The following is an 18654-nucleotide window of genomic DNA, read 5'->3' on the forward strand; positions in this document are numbered from 1 at the left end:
GGTATAGCATTGGAAATGTAAATGAGCTAAATACCTAATAAAAAATGGAAAAAAAGAAAAAAAAAAAAAAGAAGATGAGCTGACTTTTCTCCAGTCTCAAGTTGCTGTGGTTGTGGCAATGCAGGACCTGAGAGAGAGCAGAGACTTGCTTCATCTACTTGAGTGATGGACCCAGCATGGAGCAAGTGCCACCACCACCACCAGCCACTGGGCTGAGTGTGGATCCAGACCACATTCCAAGTGTGGTGCTTTCTCCTCCTCCTCCTCCTCCTCCTCCTCCTCCTCCTCCTCCTCCTCCTCCTCCCCCCACCTATTATTCCTCCTCAGTTTTCTCTACAGCCTCGAAGTTCTCTTCATGCAACCTAGATCTATTTATAAACATAACATAGATAATCTGGCTACTGAAATGAAAAGGAGCTCTCAGGTAATATCCATAATTCAAAAAGCCAGAGAGTTAGTGACATTCTGAACATGTTGGATGTTCTAAAGGACATGAATAAGGTCAAACTTCGGCCTGTGGAAAGGTCACTAGGTGGTAGACCCATTCAGAAGAAGAAAAGACAGAGTTCACAATGGGATCCAGTCTTTAATACGTAATGCACTGAAGCAGAAGTTTGCATTTCAAGATGATTCCTTTGATAAAGAAAATAGATCTTGGGAGTGTTCTCCATTTTCTAGTCCTGAAACTTCAAGGATGCAACCTGGTGGTGGTGGTGGTGGTGGTGGTGGTACATACCTTTAATCACAGCATTCCAGAGGAGGCAGGGGCACATGGAGCTCTTTGAGTTCAAGGCCAGCCTGGGCTACAAGTGGAGTTCAGGATAGCCAGGGCTACAGAGAGAAACCATGTCTTGAAAACCAAAAAAGAAAAAGGAAAAGAAAACCACAGATGTATGACGGTCTATGCTAATTTTGGAGTCACATTTCTCCAATAGAAAGTCAGCAACCTACGGGAAAGATTGATAATATAAAAGCAGTAATCCAGGGTATCAGAAGCAAAAGCTGTGCTCATGCTTGGAAGGACAGATCCAGATGTGCTGTTTAGTATCCTTCACTGCCTGTCAGAGAATTACAACCTCTGTTAGGGTGAACAAGCTGTACTCTGGGACCTATGTCCGCCCAGCCTGAGGAAGACACTTAAGAATACTGTGCCTGGTTTTGGAAGATGTGGCATTTAACTGCCTACTGAAGAGAGTTGGCTATATAGATTCCCCACTTTATGTGAATGCTACTGAAAATGAAATACATGGTTCAGTGAGTTTCCTAAAATTATAGCTTCCTACTAAGGCTGCTTTCAGTCTTGTGAGTTTCTGTGATACTATTTGGCCTTCAGCAACTTGTTGACTTTTAGTGAACAGAAAATAATGATTTTTTTTCATTAAGATACCCACAGTTTTTGTCATATAGAGTAGAAATTTCTAAAACTTCCTGAAGTAATAAATCATTTTTAGAGATATTCATTTTTATTAGATATTTTCTTTATTTACATTTTGAATGCTATCCCAAAGGTTTCCTATACCCTCCCCTTGCCCTGCTCCCCTACCCACCCACTCCCACTTCTTGGCCCTGGCATTCCCCTGAACTGGGGCATAAAAAGTTTGCAAGAACAAGGGGCCTCTCTTCCCAATGATGGCTGACTATGCCATCTTCTGCTACATATGGAGCTAGAAACACACGCTCTGGGGGTACTGGTTAGTTCATATATATAGTTCAACCTATAGGGTTGCAGACACCTTCAGCTCCTTGGGTACTTTGTCTAGCTCCTCCATTGGGGGCCCTGAGTTCCATCCAATAGCCAACTGTGAGCATCCACTTCTGTATTTGCCAGGCACTGGCATAGCCTCACAAGACACAGCTATATCAGGGTCCTTTAAGCAAAATCTTGCTGGCATGTGCAATAGTGTCTGCATTTGATGACTGATTATGGGATGGATCTCCGGGTGGGGTAGTCTCTGGATAGTCCATCCTTTCATCTTAGCTCCAAACTTTGTCTCTGTAACTCCTTCCATGGGTGTTTTGTTCCCTCTTCTAAGGAGGAATGAAGTGTCCACACTTTGGTCTTTGTTCTTCTTGATTTTCTTCTGTTTTGCAAATTGTATCTTGGGTATTCTAAGTTTCTGGGCTAATATCCACTTATCAGTGAGTGCATATCTAGTGACTTCCTTTGTGATTGGGTTACCTTACTATGGATGATATCCTCCAGATACATCCATTTGCCCAAGGAATTCATAAATTCATTGTTTTTAATAGCTGATTAGTACTCCATCTTGTAAATGTACCACATTTTCTGTATCCATTACTCTGTTGAGGGACATCTGGGTTCTATCCAGCTTCTTGCTATTATAAATAAGGTTGCTTTGAACATAGTGGAGCATGTGTCCTTCTTACCAGTTGGAGCATCTTCTGGGTATATGACAAGGAGAGGTACTGCTGGATCTTCCAGTGGTACTATGTTCAATTTTCTGAGGAACCGCCAGACTGACTTCCAGAGTGGTTGTAGAAGCTTGCAAACCCACCAGCAATGGAGGAGTGTTTCTCTTTCTCCACATCCTCACCAGCATCTGCTGTCACCTGAATTTTTGATCTTACCCATTCAGACTGGAGTGAGGTGTAATCTCAAGGTTGTTTTGATTTGCATTTCCCTGATGATTAAGGATGTTAACATTTTTTCAAGTGCTTCTCAGCACTTCCGTATTCCTCACTTGAGAATTATTTGTTTAGCTCTGTAACCCATTTTTAATGGGGTTATTTGATTTTCTGGAGTCCAGCTTCTTGAGCTCTTTGTATATATTAGATATTTGTCCCCTATCAGATTTAGGATTGGTAAAAATCCTTTCCCAATCTGTTGGTGATATTTTTGTCTTATTGACAGTGTCTTTTCCCTTACAGAAGCTTTGCAATTTTATGATGAGGTTCCATTGGTCAATTGTTGATCTTACAGCACAAACCATTGCTGTTCTGTTTAGGAATTTCTCCCCAGTGTCTGTATCTTCCGGGCTTTTCCCCACTTTCTCTTCTATATAATTCAGTGTCTCTGGTTGTATGAGGAGATCTTTGATCCACTTAGACTTGAGCTTTGTACAAGGAGATAAGAATGAAGCAATTCGCATTCTTCTACATGATAACCACCAGTGTGCCAGCACCATTTGTTGAAAATGCTTTTTTTTCCACTGGATGGTTTTAGCTCCCTTGTCAAAGATCAAGTGACCATAGGTGTGTGGGTAAATTTCTGGGTCTTCAATTCTATTCCATTGGTCTACTTGTCTGTCTCTATACCAGTACCATGCAGTTTTTATCACAATTGCTCTGTAGTAAAGCTTGAGGTCAGCCATGGTGATTCCCCCAGAGGTTCTTTTATTGTTGAGAATAGTTTTTGCTATCCTAGGTTTCTTGTTATTCCAGATAAATTTGCAAATTGCCCTTTCTAACTCAGTGAAGTATTGAGTTGGAATTTTGATGGGGATTGCATTGAATCTGTAGATTGCTTTTGGCAAGATAGCCATTTTTACAATGTTGATCCTGCCAATCCATGAGAATGGCAGATCTTTCCATCTTCTAAGATCTTCTTTGATTTCTTTCTTCAGAGACTTGAAGTTCTTATCATACAGATCGTTCACTTCTTTAGTTAGAATCATGCCAAGGTATTTTATATTATTTGTGACTATTGAGAATGGTGTTGTTTCCCTAATTTCTTTCTCAGCTTGTTTACCCTTTGGGTAGAGAAAGGCCATTGACTTGTTTGAGTTTATTTTATTTCCAGCTACTTCACTGAAGCTGTTTATCAGGTTTAGGAGTTCTTTGGTGAAAATTTTATGGTCACTTATATATACTACCATATCATCTGCAAATAGTGATATTTTGACTTCTTCCTTTCCAATTTGTATCCCCTTGATCTCCTTTTGTTGTCGAATTGCTCTGGCTAGGACTTCAAGTACTATATTGAATAGGTAAAGAGAAAGTGGGCAACCTTGTCTAGTCCCTGATTTTAGTGGGATTGCTTCAAGATTCTCTCCTTTTAGTTTGACGTTGGTTAGTGGTTTGCTGTAGATTGCTTTTATCATGTTTAGGTATGGGCTTTGAGTTCCTAATCTTTCCAAGACTTTGATCATGAATGGGTGTTGTATCTTGTCAAATGCTTTCTCAGCATCTAACGAGATGATCATGTGGTTTTTGTCTTTGAGTTTGTTTATATAGTGAATTACGTTGATAGATTTCCATATATTAAACCATACTTTCATCCCTGGGATGAAGCCTACTTGATCATGATGGATGATTGTTTTGATGTGTTCTTGGATTCGGTTAGCGAGAATTTTATTGAGTCCTTTTGCATTGATATTCATAAGAGAAATTAGTCTGAAGTACTCTTTCTCTGTTGGATCTTTCTGTGGTTTAGGTATCAGAATAATTGTGGCTTCATAGAAGGAATTGTGTTGAGTAACTTCTGTTTCTATTTTGTGGAATAGTTTGAGAAGAGTTGAAATTAGGTCTTCTTTGAATGTCTGATAGAACTCTGCACTAAACCCATCTGGTCCTCGACTTTTCTTTTTAGTTGGGAGACTATTGATGACTGCTGCTATTTCTTTAGGGGAAATGGGACTGTTTAGATCGTTAATCTGATCCTGATTTAACTTTGGTACCTGGTATCTATCTAGGAAGTTTTCCATTTCATCCAGGTTTTCCAGTTTTGTTGAGTATAGCCTTTTGTAGTAGAATCTGATGATATTTTGGATTTTCTCAGGTTCTGTTGTTATGTCTCCTTTTTCATTTCTGATTTTGTTAATTAGGATACAGTCCCTGTGCCTTCTAGTTAGTCTGTCTAACGGTTTATCTATCTTGTTGGTTTTCTCAAAGAACCAACTTCTCGTTTGGTTGATTCTTTGAATAGTTCTTTTTGTTTCCACTTGGTTGATTTCAGCCCTGAGTTTGATTATTTCGTGCTACTCTTGGGTGAATTTGCTTCCTTTTGTTCTAGAGCTTCTAGGTGTGCTTTCAGGCTGCTAATGTATGCTCTCTCTCCTTTCTTTTTGGAGGCACTCAGGGCTATAAGTTTTCCTCTTAAGACTGCCTTCATTGTGTCCCATAAGTTTGGGTATGTTGTGACTTCATTTTCATTAAACTCTAAAAAGTCTTTAATTTCTTTCTTTATTTCTTCCTTGAGTAGAGTGTTGTTCAGTTTCCACGTGAATGTTGGCTTTCTATTATTTCTGTTGTTATTGAAGATCAGCCTTAGTCCATGGTGATATGATAGGATGCGTGGGATAATTTCAATATTTTTGTATCTGTTGAGGCCTGTTTTGTGACCGATTATATGGTCAATTTTGGAGGAGGTACCCTATGGTGCTGAGAAGAAGGTATATCCTTTTGTTTTAGGACAAAATGTTCTGTAGATATCTATTAAATCCATTTGTTTCATAACTTCTGTTAGTGTCCATGTGTCTCTGTTTAGTTTCTGTTTCCAGGATCTGTCCATTGGTGAGAGTAGGGTGTTGAAGTCTCCCCCTATTATTATGAGAGGTGCAATGTGTGCTTTAAGATTTACTAAAGTTTCTCTAATGAATGTGGCTGCTCTTGCATTTGGAGCGTAGATATTCAGAATTGAGAGTTCATCTTGGTAGATTTTACTTTTGATGAGTATGAAGTGCCCCTCCTTGTCTTTTTTTCATAACTTTGGGTTGAAAGTCAATTTTATTCAATATTAGAATGGCTACTCCAGCTTGATTCTTCAGACCATTTGCTTGGAAATTGTTTTCCAGCCTTTCACTCTGAGGTAGTGTCTGTCTTTTTTCCTGAGGTGGGTTTCCTGTAAGCAGCAAAACGTTGAGTCCTGTTTGTGTAGCCAGTCTATTAGTCTATGTCTTTTTATTGGGGAATTGAGTCCATTGATGTTGAGAGAAATTAAAGAAAAGCAATTGTCACTTCCTGTTATTTTTGTTGTTAAAGTTGGAATTCTGTTCTTTTGGCTGTCTTATTTTAGGTTTGTTGTAGGATTACTTTCTTGCTTTTTCTAGGGTTTAGTTTCTGTCCTTTTGTTGATGTTTTCCTGTTATTATCCTTTGAAGTGCTGGATTCTTGGAAAGATATTGTATAAATTTGGTTTTGTCATGGAATACTTTGGTTTTTTCATTTTGGTAATTGAAAGTTTGGCTGGGTATAGTAGCCTGGGCTGGAATTTGTGTTCTCTTAGTATCTGTATAACATCTGTCCAGGATCTTCTGGCTTTCATAGTCTCGCGTGAAAAGTCTGGTGTAATTCTAATAGGCCTGCCTTTATATGTTACTTGACCTTTTTCCCTTACTGCTTTTAATATTCTCTCTTTATTTAGTGCATTTGTTGTTTTGATTATTATGTATCAGGAGGAATTTCTTTTCTGGTCCAGTCTATTTGGAGTTCTGTAGGCTCCTTGTATGTTCACGGGCATCTCTTTCTTTAGGTTAGGGAAGTTTTCTTCTATAATTTTGTTGAAGATATTTGCTGGCCCTTTAAGTTGAATATCTTCATTCTCATCTACTCCTATTATCCATAGGTTTGGTCTTCTCATTGTGTTCTGGATTTCCTGGATGTTTTGAGTTAGGATCTTTTAGCATTTTGCATTTTCTTTGATTGTTGTGCCCATATTCTCTATGGAATCTTCTGTACCTGAGATTCTCTCTTCCATCTCTTGTATTCTGTTGCTGATGCTCTCATCCTTGGTTCCTGATTTCTTTCCTAGGGTTTCTATCTCCAGAGTTGTCTCAGTTTGGGTTTTCTTTATTGTTTCTACTTCCCTTCTTAGGTCTTGGATAGTTTTGTTCAATTCCATCACCTGTTTGGTTGTATTTTCCTGAAATTCTTCAAGGGATTTTTGTGTTTCCTCTTTAAGGACTTTGTAGTGGCTATTCCTGGTTGTCAATTTGACTATCTTTGGAATGAACTACAATCCAGATTGGAAGGCTCACCAATGACCCTTATCTGGAGGCTTGGAGATAGAAGTTTAAGATTAAATCTCCGAGTTCAAGGTCATCTGGAATTAAAGGTGTGGTGGAACACACCTTTAATCTGGGCTACACCTTCTGCTGTAGACAATATAATGACATTATAAGAAGGTTGTCTCACTCTTGCTCCCTCGCCTGCTTGCCGTGTGGGACTGAGTAACTGCTAGATCCTTGGACTTCCATTCACAGCTACTACTGAACCATTGTTGGGAATTGGACTGTAGACTGTAATTCATCAATAAATTCCTTTACTATATAGAGACTATCCATAAGTTCTGTGACTCTAGAGAACCCTAACTAATACAGACTTTACCTGTTTAGCAGTGTTTTCCTGTGATTCTTTAAGGACTTCTACCTGTTTATCAGTGCTCTCCTGTATTTCTTTAAGTGAGTTATTAATACCCTTCTTAAGGTCCTCTACCAGCATTATGAGATATGATTTTGAATCTGAATCTTGCTTTTCAGGTGTGTTGGGGTATCCAGGACTGGCTGAGGTGGGAGTGCTGGGTTCTGATGACAGTGAGCGGTCTTGGTTTCTGTTGGTAAAATTCTTATGTTTGCCTTTTGCCATCTGATAATCTCTGGTGTTAGTTGTTATAGTTGTCTCTGGCTGGAGCCTGTTCCTCCTGTGATTCTGTTAGCCTCTGTCATCTGTCCTGGGGGTCCAGCTCTCTTCTGAGTCTCAGTGGTCAGAGTACTCTCTTCAGGCAAGCTCTCCTCTTGCAGGGAAGGTGCACAGAGGTCTGGTGTTCGGACCTGCTCCTTGCTGAAGATGAAGGCCCAAAACAGGGCCTGTCCCAGAAGCCTTGTTGCTTCTGCCTGTCCTAGAAGCCTCCGCAGTCTTCGAGCTGACCTGCACAGACTGGTCTCAGAGGGACCCGGGAGACAAGATGTCTCCCTCACCTGCTTTGGGTGTCAGAGCCCTCCCGAGAAGCCACCTCTCCTCTGGCAGGGAAGGTGCCCGGATGTCTGGAGCCTAAAACAGGGCTTGTCCCAGAAGCTGTGATGCTTCTGCCTGTCCCAGAAGTCTCCGTAGCCCATGAGCTGACCTTTGCAGACTCGTCTCAGAGGGACCCGGAAGACAAGATGGCTCCCTCACCTGCTCTGAGGGTCAGAGCCCTCTCAGGAGGCCACCTCTCCTCTGACGGCGAAGGTGCCCGGATGTCTGGAGCCTAAAACAGGGCTTGTCCCAGAAGCTGTGTCGCTTCTGCAGTCCACACTCTCACCCTCTGTAGTCCGAGAGCTGATCTGCGCAGAATCATAATAAATCATTTGACTATAAAGTAGTGCAAGTAGAAGTAGACCCTTGTTAAGTTCCATCCACACTGGCTTTGGACACACAGACAGCTGGTGTGTTCCCTTTGTTCTCTGTTATGTTTGCACCTTATATTTTTTATAAGTATATTGTACAATAAATGGATCTTTTGAAAAAAAAAAAACGAGTTATAGCCTAGTCATGCTTTCTTCTCCTCATCTGTCTGTCAAATATGACTGGCTGCCTCAAGCTCCCACTGTCATGGACAGAACTGGTTCCATCATACTAATTTCCTTACTATGATGGGCACTCTGAAACATGAGCCAAGGTAAATTCTTCCTCCCTTTACTTACTTCTGTCCACCACTTGGTCTAAGTAACTAATCTGCCTAGTATACAGAATAGAATGTGAGAAGAATCCAGAAAAAGAGATGTTATAAAAATAAATAAAAGAGGGTGAGGTTTTAAAACATACAGCACTGGGATGAGGTGCAATCATCAATAATTCTGATATCTGCTCCCTCAAAAAGATGAAATTTAAAAATATTTGTTTATTGATTACACATAAAATAAGTCAATATACATTTGCTGTCATTGTTTAAAACAGATTACACAGTAAAGTCTAGGCTGGCATCAAACCTCCAATCTTCCTGCTTCAACCTCCTAAGTGCCAGGATTATAGATATGTGTCACCACAGCTCAATCATTTACATAGTTTATCTCATTGGCCATTTACAATCTTACAACCAGAGAATGGAGGCTCAGAGAAATATAGCTTTCATAGCATGGATAAGAAGTGGAAATCAAATACAGGTATATCTATCTGGCTCATGAGTTCTTTTATGAATCAACCAAACTAAGATTTCCAGAAAATTTAAGTTGTTTGGTATTCTAACATGCAAAATGGCCATAGCAAGCTGTCTAACTCAAGAGGAATATGCTAGGACACACCAAAGAATGTGTTGGCTTGTCATGAAAGAGTAGCAGATTGTTGACTTGTCTCAGCAAGAACCCATGATTCTAGAGTTCACATAGAAAGTTAGAGCCTCAAGTAGGTGCATATATATCAACAAGAATATTACAATTCATGCTATCATCTTCACACTTTGGAACCAACACAATTTTTAAAAATCTACTTAAAAACACTCAAGTGCCTGACCTGGTCACGTAGATCCAGAGTGGCCAGAAGGAAGACATCCAATCACCTGTCATGGATGGTTGTCACTACAATAGAAAAATGTGTGCTGGTGTGGTAGGAAAGTTAGAGGACACATTGGAAGACAGAAGAGGAAACAAAGCCAAGGGGTTCATCCATGGTGGAGAATGGTGGGACTGACTGTGAGGAACAGGAAGTTTTGGGGAAACCATGGTGAGGTCCTGGCCTGGGCTGCTGCCAAGGGCCATGTCCCAGTCCATGGTCCTGCTGCAGTCAGGGTCTATGTTGATGTCTGTGACCCAAGTTATCACCGAAGGCCAAGCAAATGTCTATGGTCTGGGCTGCCACTGGAGACCATTTGGGTATCAGAGGGTTGTGCTGCCAAGGTGGAACTTGATGATCTGACTGGCTTATACTACTATCTGATGCCATGGGGACATCCAAGCCCAGGTTTATGCCAGAGGCTATTCCTGGATCTGTGGTCCTATAGCAGACATATGGGATCTATGTTGATGTGTCAGGCCCATGTTACCACAAAAGCCATGCAGATGTACCTGGTCTGGACTGCCACCTGAGGCACTGTGCTAAGCTGGAAGTGTCCCTTGCTGGCCACCACACTCAAGAGAGCTGGCCATACCCCTTGCCTGAACAGCAAAGTAGAGATGACTCTAGTGGCATTGAAGTTGGTGAGCAGGATCTATGGGCATGAGCACAGGAAAGCTGGCACCACTCCTTGTTTGCCATGGGGTTGTGTGGGCAAGGAAGAGATGCACTCCCTTGCCCCTCACTGCTTGCTGCAAGTGGGAGAGCTGGCCCAAGGACATGAGAGCAGGAGGGCTGACCCTGCCCCTTGCTGGCTGCAGCACTGATTGAACTAGCCAAGGCAGCTCTGGAGAGTTTGTCCTGGTGGTACAGGCACAGGTGAGCTGGCAGGCTGATCAACTCAGCTACATCCTAGGCCCAGATCCAGGGCTTTGAATTGGGGCACCCTAATGTCTACCCCATCTATGATCTTCTGGAGCATGTGAAAGGTCCCATCATGCAGATCCAAAGCTGCAGGATCTCCCTGACACAGAGACCAGCAGGATATCTAAGTGGAGTCCCTGTGAAAATCCAGTATAGACAATGTAGCAGAAGGCAGAGGCTCTGAAACAGAGTAATGACTCGTTGCACTGAACATTTGCAAGTAAACATGTATGGACAAAGTGGTACACTGTGTGGCACACTGTGACACACTATGGCTTCTACAAGATTTTTTTATTCTGTTTTCTTTTCTGCTAAGATGGAGGGTAACTACAAAAGAACAGGGAGATGAGTGGGATTAGGGGGCATGGTATGAATTCACAAAGAATAGAAGTTTTTTTAAAGGAAGAAAAAGAAAGAAAGAAAGAAAGAGAAAGAAAGAAAGAAAGAAAGAAAGAAAGAAAGAAAGAAAGAAAGAAAGAAAGAAAGAGAAAGAGAGAGAGGGAGGGAGAGAGAGAAAGAGAGAGAAAGAGAGAAAGAGAGAGAAGGAAAGAAAGAAAGAAAGAAAGAAAGAAAGAAAGAAAGAAAGAAAGAAAGAAAGAAAGAAAGAAAGAAAGAAAGAGAGGAGGCAGCGCCATTTTCGGCTCCAGACAACCGGCCACCTTCCGGGCCAGAGGACAGGTGTCCGCCCGGCTCGTGAGGCTTCTGCCTCAGGTTCCACGGGAGCCACCTTGGTTCCGGGACTCCGTGGCAGGCAGTCTGCAGATGAGAGTGTGGACTACAGAGGCTAGCAGGTTCTGGGACAGGCAAGAGCCACAGACCTCCTGAGGCGGGGTCATTTTCGGCTCCAGACAACCGGCCACCTCCCTGGCCAGAGGACAGGTGTCCACCCAGCCTGGGAGGCCTTTGCCTCAGGATCCACGGGAGCCATCTTGGTTTCAGGACTCCGCAAAAAGTAGTCTACACAGGTGAGAGTGCGCTTCTGTGACAGGCCAAAGCAACACAGCTTCTCGGAAAGATCCTGTTTTGGGCCTTCATCTTCGGCCAGGAGGAGGTCCAAACGCCAGAAAACTGTGCACCTTCCCTGAAAGAGGAGAGCTTGCCTGCAGAGACTGCTCTGACCACTGAAACTCAGAGGAGAGAGCTAGTCTCCCACGTCTGCTGATAGAGGGTAACAAAATCACCAGAGGAACAATCTCTAAACAGAGACAACTATAACAACTAACGCCAGAAATTACCAGATGATGAAAGGTAAACGTAAGAATCCTACTAACAGAAACCAGGACCACTCACCATCATCAGAACCCAGCACTCCCACTTCACCCAGTCCAGGGCACCTCAACACACCGGAAAAGCTAGACCTGGATTTAAAAGCATATCTCATGAAGATGGTAGAGGACATCAAGAAGGACTTTAAGAACTCACTTGAAGAAATAAAGGAGAACACTGCTAAAGAGTTACAAGTCCTTAAAGAAAAACAGGAAAACACAACCAAACAGGTAGAAGTCCTTATAGAAAAACAGGAAAACACATCCAAACAGGTGATGGAAATGAACAAAACCATACTAGACCTAAAAAGAGAAGTAGACACAATAAAGAAAACCAAAAGTGAGGCAACGCTGGAAATAGAAACCCTAGGAAAGAAATCTGGAACCATAGATGCCAGCATCAGCAACAGGATACAAGAGATGGAAGAGAGAATCTCAGGTACAGAAGATTCCATAGAGAACATTGGCACAACAATCAAAGAAAATGAAAAATGCAAAAAGATCCTAACTCAAAACATCCAGGAAATCCAGGGCACAATGAGAAGGCCAAACCTACGAATAATAGGAGTGGATAAGAATGAAGATTTTCAACTCAAAGGACCAGCAAATATCTTCAAAAAAATTATAGAAGAAAACTTCCCAAATCTTAAGAAAGAGATGCCCATGAACATACAAGAAGCATACAGAACTCCAAATAGACTGGACCAGAAAAGAAATTCCTCCAGACACATAATAATCAGAACAACAAATGCACTAAATAAAGATAGAATACTAAAAGCAGTAAGGGAAAAAGGTCAAGTAACATATAAAGGCAAGCCTATCAGAATTACACCAGATTTTTCACCAGAGACTATGAAAGCCAGAAGAGCCTGGACAGATGTTATACAGACACTAAGAAAACACAAACTCCAACCCAGGCTACTATACCCAGCCAAACTCTCAATTACCATAGATGGAGAAACCAAAGTATTCAACGACAAAACCAAATTCACACATTATCTTTCCACGAATCCAGCCCTTCGGGGAACAACAATTACTTTTCCTTAATATCTCTGAATATCAATGGACTCAACTCCCCAATAAAAAGATATACACTAACAAACTGGCTACACAAACAAGACCCAACATTTTGCTGCCTACAGGAAACTCATCTCAGGGAAAAAGACAGACACTACCTCAGAGTAAAAGGCTGGAAAACAATTTTCCAAGCAAATGGTGTGAAGAAACAAGCTAGACTAGCCATTCTAATATCTAACAAAATCGACTTCCAACCCAAAGTAATCAAAAAAGACAAGGAGGGGCACTTCATACTCATCAAAGGTAAAATCTCCCAAGAGGAACTCTCAATTCTGAATATCTATGCTCCAAATACAAAGGCAGCCACATTCATTAAAGAAACTTTAGTAAAGATCAAAGCACACATTGCACCTCACACAATAATAGTGGGAGACTTCAACACACCACTTTCATCAATGGACAGATCATGGAAACAGAAACTAAACAGGGACACGGTGAAAGAAACAGAAGTGATGAAACAAATGGACTTAACAGATATCTACAGAACATTTTATCCTAAAATAGAAGGATATACCTTCTTCTCAGCACCTAATGGTACCTTCTCCAAAATTGACCACATAATTGGTCACAAAACAAGCCTCAACATATACAAAAATATTGAAATAGTCCCATGCATCCTGTCAGATCACCATGGACTAAAGCTGATCTTCAATAACAAAATAAATGATAGAAAGCCAACATTCACGTGGAAACTGAACAAAACTCTTCTCAATGATACCTCAGTCAAGGAAGGAATAAAGAAAGAAATTAAGGACTTTTTGGAGTTTAATGAAAATGAAGCCACAACATACCCAAACTTATGGGCCACAATGAAAGCATTTCTTTTTTTTTTTCCATTTTTTATTAGGTATTTAGCTCATTTGCATTTCCAATGCTATACCAAAAGTCCCCCATACCCACCCACCCCCACTCCCCTACCCACCCACTCCCCCTTTTTGGACCTGGCGTTACCTTGTACTGGGGCATATAAAGTTTGCATGTCCAATGGGCCTCTCTTTCCAGTGATGGCCGACTAGGCCATCTTTTGATACATATGCAGCTAGACACAAGAGCTCCGGGATACTGGTTAGTTCATTATGTTGTTCCCCCTATAGGGTTGCAGATCCCTTTAGCTCCTTTGGTACTTTCTCTAGCTCCTCCATTGGGAGCCCTGTGATCCATCCATTAGCTGACTGTGAGCATCCACTTCTGTGTTTGCTAGGCCCCGGCATAGTCTCACAAGAGACAGCTACATCTGGGTCCTTTCGGTAAAATCTTGCTAGTGTATGCAATGGTGTCAGCGTTTGGATGCTGATTATGGGGTGGATCCCTGGATATGGCAGTCTCTACATGGACCATCCTTTCATGTCACCTCCAAACTTTGTCTTGGTAACTCCTTCCCAGGGGATTTTGTTCCCACTTCTAAGGAGGGGCATAGTATCCACACTTCAGTCTTCATTTTTCTTGAGTTTCATGTGTTTAGGAAATTGTATCTTATATCTTGGATATCCTAGGTTTTGGGCTAATATCCACTTATCAGGGAGTAAATATTGTGTGAGTTCCTTTGTGAATGTGTTACCTCACTCAGGATGATGGCCTCCAGGTCCATCCATTTGCCTAGAAATTACATAAATTCATTCTTTTTAATAGCTGAGTAATACTCCATTGTGTAGATGTACCACATTTTCTGTATCCATTCCTCTGTTGAGGGGCATCTGGGTTCTTTCCAGCTTCTGGCTATTATAAATAAAGCTGCTATGAACATAGTGGAGCATGTGTCCTTCTTACCAGTTGGGGCATCTTCTGGATATATGCCCAGGAGAGGTATTGCTGGATCCTCCGGTAGTACTATGTCCAATTTTCTGAGGAACCGACAGACTGATTTCCAGGGTGGTTGTACAAGCCTGCAATCCCACCAACAATGGAGGAGTGTTCCTCTTTCTCCACATCCACGCCAGCATCTGCTGTCACCTGAATTTTGGATCTTAGCCATTCTGACTGGTGTGAGGTGGAATCTCAGGGTTGTTTTGATTTGCATTTCCCTGATGATTAAGGATGTTGAACATTTTTTCAGGTGCTTCTCTGCCATTCGGTATTCCTCAGGTGAGAATTCTTTGTTCAGTTCTGAGCCCCATTTTTTAATGGGGTTATTTGATTTTCTGAAGTCCACCTTCTTGAGTTCTTTATATATGTTGGATATTAGTCCCCTATCTCATTTAAGATCGGTAAAGATCCTTTCCCAGTCTGTTGGTGGTCTTTTTGTCTTATTGACGGTGTCTTTTGCCTTGCAGAAACTTTGGAGTTTCATTAGGTTCCATTTGTCAATTCTCGATCTTACAGCACAAGCCATTGCTGTTCTGTTCAGGAATTTTTCCCCTGTGCCCATATCTTCAAGGCTTTTCCCCACTTTCTCCTCTATAAGTTTCAGTGTCTCTGGTTTTATGTGAAGTTCCTTGATCCACTTAGATTTGACCTTAGTACAAGGAGATAAGTATGGATCGATTCGCATTCTTCTACACGATAACAACCAGTTGTGCCAGCACCAATTGTTGAAAATGCTGTCTTTCTTCCACTGGATGGTTTTAGCTCCCTTGTCGAAGATCAAGTGACCATAGGTGTGTGGGTTCATTTCTGGGTCTTCAATTCTATTCCATTGGTCTACTTGTCTGTCTCTATACCAGTACCATGCAGTTTTTATCACAATTGCTCTGTAGTAAAGCTTTAGGTCTGGCATGGTGATTCCGCCAGAAGTTCTTTTATCCTTGAGAAGACTTTTTGCTATCCTAGGTTTTTTGTTATTCCAGACAAATTTGCAAATTGCTCCTTCCAATTCGTTGAAGAATTGAGTTGGAATTTTAATGGGGATTGCATTTAATCTGTAGATTGCTTTTGGCAAGATAGCCATTTTTACAATGTTGATCCTGCCAATCCATGAGCATGGGAGATCTTTCCATCTTCTGAGATCTTCCTTAATTTCTTTCTTCAGAGACTTGAAGTTTTTACCATACAGATCTTTCACTTGCTTAGTTAGAGTCACACCAAGATATTTTATATTATTTTTGACTTTTGAGAAGGGTGTTGTTTCCCTAATTTCTTTCCTAGCCTGTTTATTCTTTGTATAGAGAAAGGCCATTGACTTGTTTGAGTTTATTTTATATCCAGCTACTTCACCGAAGCTGTTTATCAGGTTTAGGAGTTCTCTGGTAGAATTTTTAGGGTCACTTATATATACTATCATATCATCTGCAAAAAGTGATATTTTGACTTCCTCTTTTCCAATTTGTATCCCCTTGATCTCCTTTTGTTGTCGAATTGCTCTGGCTAATATTCAAGTACTATGTTGAAAAGGTAGGGAGAAAGTGGGCAGCCTTGTCTAGTCCCTGATTTTAGTGGGATTGCTTCCAGCTTCTCTCCATTTACTTTGATGTTGGCTACTGGTTTGCTGTAGATTGCTTTTATCATGTTTAGGTATGGGCCTTGAATTCCTGATCTTTCCAAAACTTTTATCATGAATGGGTGTTGGATCTTGTCAAATGCTTTTTCTGCATCTAACGAGATGATCATGTGGTTTTTGTCTTTGAGTTTGTTTATATAATGGATTACATTGATGGATTTTCGTATATTGAACCATCCCTGCATCCCTGGAATAAAACCTACTTGGTCAGGATGGATGATTGCTTTAATGTGTTCTTGGATTCGGTTAGCGAGAATTTTATTGAGGATTTTTGCATCGATATTCATAAGAGAAATTGGTCTGAAGTTCTCTATCTTTGTTGGGTCTTTCTGTGGTTTAGGTATCAGAGTAATAGTGGCTTCATAAAATGAGTTGGGTAGAGTACCTTCTACTTCTATTTTGTGAAATAGTTTGTGCAGAACTGGAATTAGATCTTCTTTGAAGGTCTGATAGAACTCTGCACTAAACCCATCTGGTCCTGGGCTTTTTTTGGTTGGGAGACTATTAATAACTGCTTCTATTTCTTTAGGGGATATGGGACTGTTTAGATGATCAACTTGATCCTGATTCAACTTTGGTACCTGGTATCTGTCCAGAAATTTGTCCATTTCGTCCAGGTTTTCCAGTTTTGTTGAGTATAGCCTTTTGTAGAAGGATCTGATGGTGTTTTGGATTTCTTCAGGATCTGTTGTTATGTCTCCCTTTTCATTTCTGATTTTGTTAATTAGGATTTTGTCCCTGTGCCCTTTAGTGAGTCTAGGTAAGGGTTTATCTATCTTGTTGATTTTCTCAAAAAACCAACTCCTCGTTTGGTTAATTCTTTGAATAGTTCTTCTTGTTTCCACTTGGTTGATTTCACCCATGAGTTTGATTATTTCCTGCCATCTACTCCTCTTGGGTGAATTTGCTTCCTTTTTTTCTAGGGCTTTTAGATGTGTTGTCAAGCTGCTAGTATGTGCTGTCTCCCGTTTCTTCTTGGAGGCACTCAGAGCTATGAGTTTCCCTCTTAGAAATGCTTTCATTGTGTCCCATAGGTTTGGGTACATTGTGGCTTCATTTTCATTAAACTCTAAAAAGTCTTTAATTTCTTTCTTTATTCCTTCCTTGACCAAGGTATCATTGAGAAGAGTGTTATTCAGTTTCCACGTGAATGTTGGCTTTCCATTATTTATGTTGTTATTGAAGATCAGTCTTAGGCCATGGTGGTCTGATAGGATACATGGGACAATTTCAATATTTTTGTATCTATTGAGGCCTGTTTTGTAACCAATTATATGGTCAATTTTGGAGAAGGTCCCGTGAGGTGCTGAGAAGAAGGTATATCCTTTTGTTTTAGGATAAAATATTCTGTAGATATCTGTCAGGTCCATTTGTTTCATAACTTCTGTTAGTTTAACTGTGTCCCTGTTTAGTTTCTGTTTCCACGATCTGTCCTTTGAAGAAAGTGGTGTGTTGTAGTCTCCCACTATTATTGTGTGAGGTGCAATGTATGCTTTGAGCTTTACTAAAGTGTCTCTAATGAATGTGGCTGCCCTTGCATTTGGTGCGTAGATATTCAGAATTGAGAGTTCCTCTTGGAGGATTTTACCTTTGATGAGTATGAAGTGTCCCTCCTTGTCTTTTTTGATAACTTTGGGTTGGAAGTCGATTTTATCCGATATTAAAATGGCTACTCCAGCTTGTTTCTTCAGTCCATTTGCTTGGAAAATTGTTTTCCAGCCTTTCACTCTGAGGTAGTGTCTGTCTTTTTCCCTGAGATGGGTTTCCTGTAAGCAGTAGAATGTTGGGTCCTGTTTGTGTAGCCAGTCTGTTAGTCTATGTCTTTTTATTGGGGAATTGAGTCCATTGACATTAAGAGATATTAAGGAAAAGTAATTGTTGCTTCCTTTTATTTTTGTTGTTAGAGTTGGCATTCTGTTCTTGTGGCTGTCTTCTTTTTGGTTTGTTGAATGATTACTTTCTTGGTTGTTCTAGGGCGTGATTTCTGTCCTTGTATTGCTTCTTTTCTGTTATTATCCTTTGAAGGGCTGGATTTGTGGAAAGATATTGTGTGAATTTGTTTTTGTCGTGGAATACTTTGGTTTCTCCATCTATGGTAATTGAGAGTTTGGCCGGGTATAGTAGCCTGGGCTGGCATTTGTGTTCTCTTAGTGTCTGTATAACATCTGTCCAGGCTCTTCTGGCTTCTACTTCTATTTTTTTGAAATAGTTTGTGCAGAACTGGAATTAGATCTTCTTTGAAGGTCTGATAGAACTCTGCACTAAACCTGTCTGGTCCTGGGCTTTTTTTGGCTGGGAGACTATTAATAACTGTTTCTATTTCTTTAGGGGATATGGGACTGTTTAGATGGTCAACTTGATCCTGATTCAACTTTGGTACCTGGTATCTGTCCAGAAATTTGTCCATTTCGTCCAGGTTTTCCAGTTTTGTTGAGTATAGCCTTTTGTAGAAGGATCTGATGGTGTTTTGGATTTCTTCAGGATCTGTTGTTATGTCTCCCTTTTCATTTCTGATTTTGTTAATTAGGATTT

The 18654-nt window shown here is 40.8% G+C and overlaps 1 pseudogene; it reads left to right on the forward strand.

The window, feature by feature from the left end:
* On the forward strand, positions 318-694 carry Gm13683 (predicted gene 13683; annotated as a pseudogene).

This window comes from Mus musculus, chromosome 2, assembly GCF_000001635.26.
Source record: "Mus musculus strain C57BL/6J chromosome 2, GRCm38.p6 C57BL/6J".
Taxonomy (NCBI): Eukaryota; Metazoa; Chordata; class Mammalia; order Rodentia; family Muridae; genus Mus; species Mus musculus.